Raw genomic sequence first — 7,469 nt, 5'->3', positions numbered from 1 at the left:
GTAAAATGTTGAAATATTTTTGACAGTGATGCAGGAAATTTGGCATATTTTAAGAGATTTCAGAAAAAAACTGAGCAGACTCAGAAAAGATTTATTGGACTTTAATAAAGATTGAATTCAAATAAGAGCAGCGAGATTCTGCAGAGATTTAATAAATCTGAAAGGCATTGATGTCTAGTTCTGCTCTCCGTAGCTGCTCTGATCTGTAGCTACAAGACAATAATCATCTTGTGCGCATGCGTCGGCACTGTGGTTGTCCACCAGAAACTTTCATGAATTGACTTTTATTCAGTTTTAAGCCACATTTTTCAGTGAACTTTTTATCTTGGTCATTTTTAACTGTATCTTTCAACCAGATGACGGATTTTAGTCATCGGACGTCTGGATCTTAAGTTATCAGAGAAATAAGCTGTGCAAACGTTAGCAGCAGCTCAGCTAACAGCCCCTCCTGGACGTCCTGTGTCTGCCGAACACTTCTTAAAAGTGGAGATTTTATGCTTCTCTTTGTTATATATGTTGTTTATCTGCCGTGCTGTTTCACACAAAATCCACAAATACAGGGAGCACCAGACTCATGAAATGTCACGTGACTCGAGTATTGTAAAACACAATGCACATATAAATGCAGGGCGATTTATATCTGTAATTCTTTATCTGTGCCTCTAATTTACAACTCATATTTCATCATTTGTATGTCAACTTAACATTTTTAAAAGGAAATGTATTTGTGAATCTCAACTTATTCATGTGGATCCTTTTGAGACTGTTGTACCACGCCATGTGTGTCACACAAAATCCACAAATGTAGGGAAGACCAAGTGCTTTCCAATAGATGGTGATAATGTAACATTTATGGATGGATTATACTACTGCTACTACTTGAATGTAGTAACCACTTGCCCATGAAATTATTTCTTGTTTCCTGGTTTTGGCATAGACTGTTCTGCTGTCAGAGTATCTGAGAAGAAAGTAACATTAAGTCACATCAACTGCACACAACTATCATGTACCAGAGTCAAGTACAGTTTACCAAAGACCACTATAATCCTCTATGTACAAGTACAGTCTACTACAGACAACTACAGTCTGCTAACAGACAACTGCAGTACCAACAAACATCTACTGCTTTTATCTTTGTTTCTCAGAACCAAAGTCTCGAAATGAAGACAGAAGAGACAGACAACATCAAGAGCTTCTAGAAGGAGGAGATGATCGCAAAATGTGAGGCAGAGAGAGAAAAACTCTTAACTGCCTCTCAGCAGAAAGAGCAGATGCTCCAGGTGAAGCTGTAGATTCAGGAGGAGGGCCTGGAAAAGGAGAAGCAGCTGGAAGAGCAGCTGGTGCTAAGGAAAGAGAGGAGGATCTCTCTGAGAGGCTCATGGAGATCTCGAACCAGCTGAGCACCAAACAGACTGAACTCCTCTAGAGTGAGAAATCTTGGCAAATCAAGTGCGACGCTCTGGAGAAGAAGTACACAAAGGAGCTAGCCAAGAATGAAGACAGGTGGGAGGCCAGAGTGAAAAAGATGGAAGAGTGGATGGATCAACAGGAGAAACAAGAGGAAGATGACAGGTTTCTGGTCTCTCAAGAAGAAGGCCAAGACCAAAACCGGTCTGGCTGAGGCACGACAGACAGAGGTGAAGAAAAGAAAGACTGAGAAGAAACTGAAAGAAAAGGAGGAGAAGAAAAAGAAGGGTTTTTGGAGCTGGATGCATAACAAGGAGAAGAGTGACAGCGACAGTAAGATGGAGGAAGCTGCTGGTTGTTTGGCACAGGCCGGACAGCAGTAACTCCGTCTTCCTCCCTCATTCACCTCTCCATACTCCCTCCTTTCCCCCTCTACCTTTCCTCCATCTTCCTCACCCCCTCCTTTCCTTATTTTCCCTCATCCACACAATCCTTTCTGCCATCTTCCTTACCCCACCTTCATTCCTTTCCTCTTTTTCCCTCACCCCCACCCTCCCTCCTTTCCTCCATCTTCTTCACCCTCACCCTCTCTCTTTTCCCCATCTACCTTTCCTCCATCTTCCTCACCCCCTCCCCCACCCTCTCTCCTTTCCCCTGTCTACCCTTCCTAATCTACCTAATCTTCTTCCATCTTCAGGGCAGCACACTGGCTCAGTGATCAGCACTGAAGACTCACAACGACACCTCCACCTCCATCTGTCCAGCTGGTTGTTTCTGTGTGGAGTTTGCATTTTCTCCTCATGTCTACGTGGGTTTTCTCGTGGGACTCAGGTTTCCTCCCACAACCCAAATACATGCAGGTTAGGCTGACAGGAATCCCTGAATTCTCTCTGTATCCATTAAAATTTAAATAAATAAATATGACTACCTCTCTACGTAAAAATATAATAGTACAATTGTTTGACCGTATACTGTGAATGTAATAAAGTAGGAGCTGTGTTATCAAATATTATGTTTCTAAGTTATGATTTAAATAAGATTAAAGCTCTATTCAAACAGAAGGAAAATTACAGTGGAGAATGAACTATTCACTGTGCTCCTCTGTAATTGAAGTCATGGTTCTGGACAGCATTTTAACCATGGGGAAATGACAGGATATGGTCTGTAAAAGACATGGATATTCAGCAGGACAAAGCCAAAAGAGAAAGCCAAAAGCATCTCAAGGGGGGGGCGCTGGAGTACTGAAGATGAGGCAAAGACACTAAAATATACTGATACCAAAAAATCGTAATCCTTCTCGGAGTCATAACTCAGTCATATCTTAACACACAGACATGAAACACATATTGATATCATTCAGTGTGACTTACGCTTTCCGGGAATATCATTATGTCTGATGTTCATTGCCAATATACCTCCATAAACTCACTTAGAAATCATTGAAAGATATGCTTCATAAATTGCATGAGAATCATCAAATCTCTGAAGGATATAGCTGTCAATATTCTATATTTTTCTTATTGTCATCAAATCTAATGTGTAGAGCCAAACCTTCATTTGCTTTCATAATATGTGGATATTTGTGCTAGATTGAAAAGTTCTATACATTAATACAACATTTTTTTTTTTTTCCATAAAAAGTATCCTAGAGCATGCATAGTATGGAATTTATGAATAGTCTAACTTGTCCTGAAAAAACAATATATGACATGCCTTGGTGACACATACAGTATAGTCACTCTGCCATAAGACTATAAATGAAGGAAATGTAAAGTATTAAATGCATTAGTGTGGAGAGAGATGCATGCTGCAAACACTTGCACAAATGCTGCTACTTACTTAAATACAGTACACAAAAAATCCTGCACAGGAAGAAATGAAGAAAGAAAGGAAAAAATATATGACTAGATGACACATACAGTAGTGACTCTGCCATAAGACTATAAATAAAAGAAATTCAAAGTATTAAATGTCACTGTTTGTATATCAGTGCTTTTATCATTTAATCATATGTCTGAGATGTCAGACAGCGTTTAGCATTTCAGCAGGCACCATCTCTGACATTTCCAATGCAGCAGAAAACTTGAAATGTCAGATCAGACATCATCAATACACCAGACTCACAGCAACACAAACAAACACAATCTATGCATGTAAAAACAAATCAGAGAGGAAATATAAAGTGTTGAAATATTTTTGACAGTGATGCAGGAAATTTGGCATATTTTAAGAGATTTCAGAAAAAACTGGGCAGACTCAAAAGAGATTTTAGAGGGATTTAATAAAGGTTGTTTTAAAAAAGAGCAGCAAGATTCTGCAGAGATTAGGTAAATCTGAAAGGCATCGATGTCTAGTTCTGCTCTCTGTAGCTGCTGATGTGTTTCCTCACTCGCATTTAACACAAACATATTATCTAATCCAGCACTCAAGATTCATGGCTCTAGCTGATATTTGACTTTTGTTGATGAATCAGTGTTGATATAGAGCCTCAGCGATCAGCCGATTAATCAATCATCAGGAAATTTGTCTCTGATAACCAATTTAACCTTTTAGTTTTTTTTAAAAGCAAAAATGCTTCTCTTTGCCATGTATGTTGTTCGGTTGTATCAGTATGTGTTCAGCACCACACACACACACACACACACACACACACACACACACACAGGCAAATTTCCAATACAAACAAATTGATTCCAGCTGTGTTTCATTAAATAATGAGTGCTACAATTTCCTTTAGAAAGTCAACCTCTTACTAACAAGACAAACAACATGAACAACAAAGCTTTTATAATTTACCATTTATTGTATTTTTATGAATGTATATATATGCATTGCTTGTAAGCAGCAGTTTCATTTTGTTTTGTTTTTTTCTTTTTTTACTGGGTGGTAAAAAATCCACATAGGAATCAATACTCAATAAATCACTGTCATATGTAAATGGCAGTAAACAGGAAGAGGTTGTTTTTACTGTAAGGTCTGTGGAAGACATTTATAACGTGCATTTAGTACAGTTTACACTGATATTGAAGACTGATTTGATCTTTGATAATACTGTAGAGATTTGTGTTACTATATTTATTTGCACTGTGGGGGAATCAATACTTCTGCTTTACATACTTGTCTTAACAATGTAATGAGTATGTATACAATACAAGGAGGCACTCAGAACAACATGAACACTTTCTGGTAAACCAAATCCATGTTGACTAGTTTCACCTTGAGCTTGAGTGACATTAAATGAAATGTTTGCATTATTTTTCTATCTCCTGTATATTATCCATGTTTGTGCCTGTGTCATATATCACAACCATGTGTACAAACATTAAAAGTCAGGAATTTAAAGCATTGCAATATCTTTTTTCCTACAGTATCAGTGTTATGAGGTGGTTTCACCATCCACTGTCTCCCTGCTTACTCCCACTGTCCTGCTGGCAGACCCTGACTTAGTTGACTGGAGAATTCTGTCACTAAAGCTAATATTAGACAGATATCTCAGAAACCTTCACTCCTTGTCTCCTCAGCTTTTCACTAGAACTAATTAAATGCTAGGATGAGGTGGTGAAGTTGCCTGCTAAAAGGAAATGTCACCAGTAAGCCCTGTCTGACAAATATTTCCACATTTGCAGATAGTTGGATGTGACTGCCCTCCAGTGGTCAACCTGCTACTTGTCCACCCTGAATAGGCCTTGCTGCTTGTCTAATAACATTAATGATAGCTCTGTTCCATGCACAATAACAGGACCCTGAAACCACAGTAGCTAAATGGAATTCAACCATCATGTTTTTACTGCTTTTCCTACTTTGTAATGTGAAAATGTCCTCAGTGAAAAAGGCATCTATACAGACAGATTCAGACGAGATTGTTTTAGACTGGCTGTTTTTTTGAAATTATGTTGCTCAGTTCCCAGTAATTATAAATGCAAAAAGGGCAAAACAGCATCTTGATTAGTCTCATTTGACTGTATGTACTATATGTGTTAAAAATATAATGTTTTGATTTGACTTTAAATAATACTCTTGTCAAATAGATACAGTATGTTTGCTGGACAGACACAAGTAGAAAAAGCAAATGGCCACACTATTATCCTATTTACATACACAGTTTGTTTCCTTGAAATTAAAATAGATAAATTAACGGGACAACTATCAATCAATCAATTTATCAATCAATTTTTATTTATATAGCGCCATATCACAACAAAAGTCATCTCAAGGCACTTTTCACATAGAGCAGGTCAAGACCGTACTCTTTAATTTACAGAGACCCAACAATTCCCCCATGAGCAAGCACTTGGTGACAGCGGTAAGGAAAAACTCCCCTTTAACGGGTAGAAACCTCAAGCAGAACCCAGCTCTTGGTGGGCGGCCATCTGCTTTGACCGGTTGGGTTGAGAGAGAGAAAGAGAGAGGGAAAGGGGGAGGGGGGACAGAAGAACATCAATCATAACAACAACAATAAGTATAAGCATCAATAGCCAGGGAAGGATGCCATCAGGACTGTGAAGGACCGCAAAGGCTTGGCCCAGAACCCAGGGTTTCCTGTGAGATGAGAAAGCACAAAAAACTCTGGGGAAGAAGCAAAGCAACTACAAGGAATTAGTTTCTAACTGCTTCGGAATCCAAAAATAAATTGATAAATATATAAAATAGAAAAAATTTACATCAAGCTGGTATTAATGGTAAGGTGGTTAAGTAAGTAGCCTAGTAAACCTTAACTAATTACACATTTTGATTCAATACGTTAAAAAACTCTTTGGTAAACTAGATAACAACACAGACAAGACTATATGTAGAACATATACTGACCTAAAAGTATAGATTTTAGGTAATATTAATGAAAACAGGTGCTTTTAAAAAAATCTGTGCTTTTTTTTTTCTGTAGATGAATTCTGAAAATGAATACATTACAGTCAGCTCAGGTTAAAATATTCAATGTGGGTAATGCAGAAGACAATAACAATTGCTGCAGCTGCCACAGTTAAACTAAAACACCACCAGGGGGCACATTACCACAGAAAGTGGAGAGAGAAATTTCCATGTCCTCCCTTCCTACATCATCTTGCATAATATGTGCACACAGCAGCTGACAGTTTTGATGTTTTAGCTTTTCCTTCCCGCTCAGTCAGCAATAGGCTTTGATAACCCAGTCATTATACTGTAGATGACAAGTTTAAGTAGCTGTTATGATTCAATCTTCTTCAACATCTATTCATTCTGCATAATATGACATACTGGATTAAATAACATTGTGAACAATGGGACAGAATTCATAATTGTATCAAAATTGCTATATTCATTATTTTCCCATGTGCTGATAGATAGTACTAGATGTTCTGTCTGTCTGGTTAATTTACTCATCAGATGTTCCCTTCATCCTGGAATGAATCATTTTAGTGATGATCATCTGGAATACAAAACAACTCCACATGGTGTGTGTTTGTTGTTATCACTACATAAAGTATTGATGTAGGAATCGCAATGTAGACGCCTTGCATCTGCACTGCCAGGCACTGTGGTTGATTGTTATTTATGGCTCTATATTGTATTTAATGTCTCACCTAGCTCCTTGAATTTCCATTTTTGCCTCCATCTTTCTCTTTGTGAGTGTCTTCACCACCGCAGGATTTTTTTTGTTAAATAAATGCTCCCATCTTCTTTCCTGAACCTCTTCCATCACTTACAAGACACCTTTCTCTTACCTTCCATTCCTCTTCTTTACACCTCCTCTCCTGCTATTTTCACCCCTCCTCTGTGACTCAGAAATTAGCAGTTATGTCAATTAATGGTCAAAATATTTGATGTTATTAAACTTCCCCAATAGTAACCTAACCAGCGCAGGAACCTTGCACAGTTAGTTGAAATTAATTTTGTTCCAGCCTGATGTACTCTTATATACTCTTATTTCCACGTTTTTTTCATATTTTTCTTCTGAGGAGAATATCTGCCCTACATTTGCAGTTGTGATATAACTTTTGCATCTTGTGAGCACAGTTGGAGTGAAAAGTCTTGTCCAAAGGGCCACTGCACACAACCTAACCTGCCCAGCAGTAAACAGCAGACAT

This window comes from Thunnus maccoyii, chromosome 11, assembly GCF_910596095.1.
Source record: "Thunnus maccoyii chromosome 11, fThuMac1.1, whole genome shotgun sequence".
Lineage (NCBI taxonomy): Eukaryota > Metazoa > Chordata > Actinopteri > Scombriformes > Scombridae > Thunnus > Thunnus maccoyii.
The sequence above is the reverse complement of the archived record's forward strand: the minus strand, read 5'-3'. Positions refer to the sequence as shown.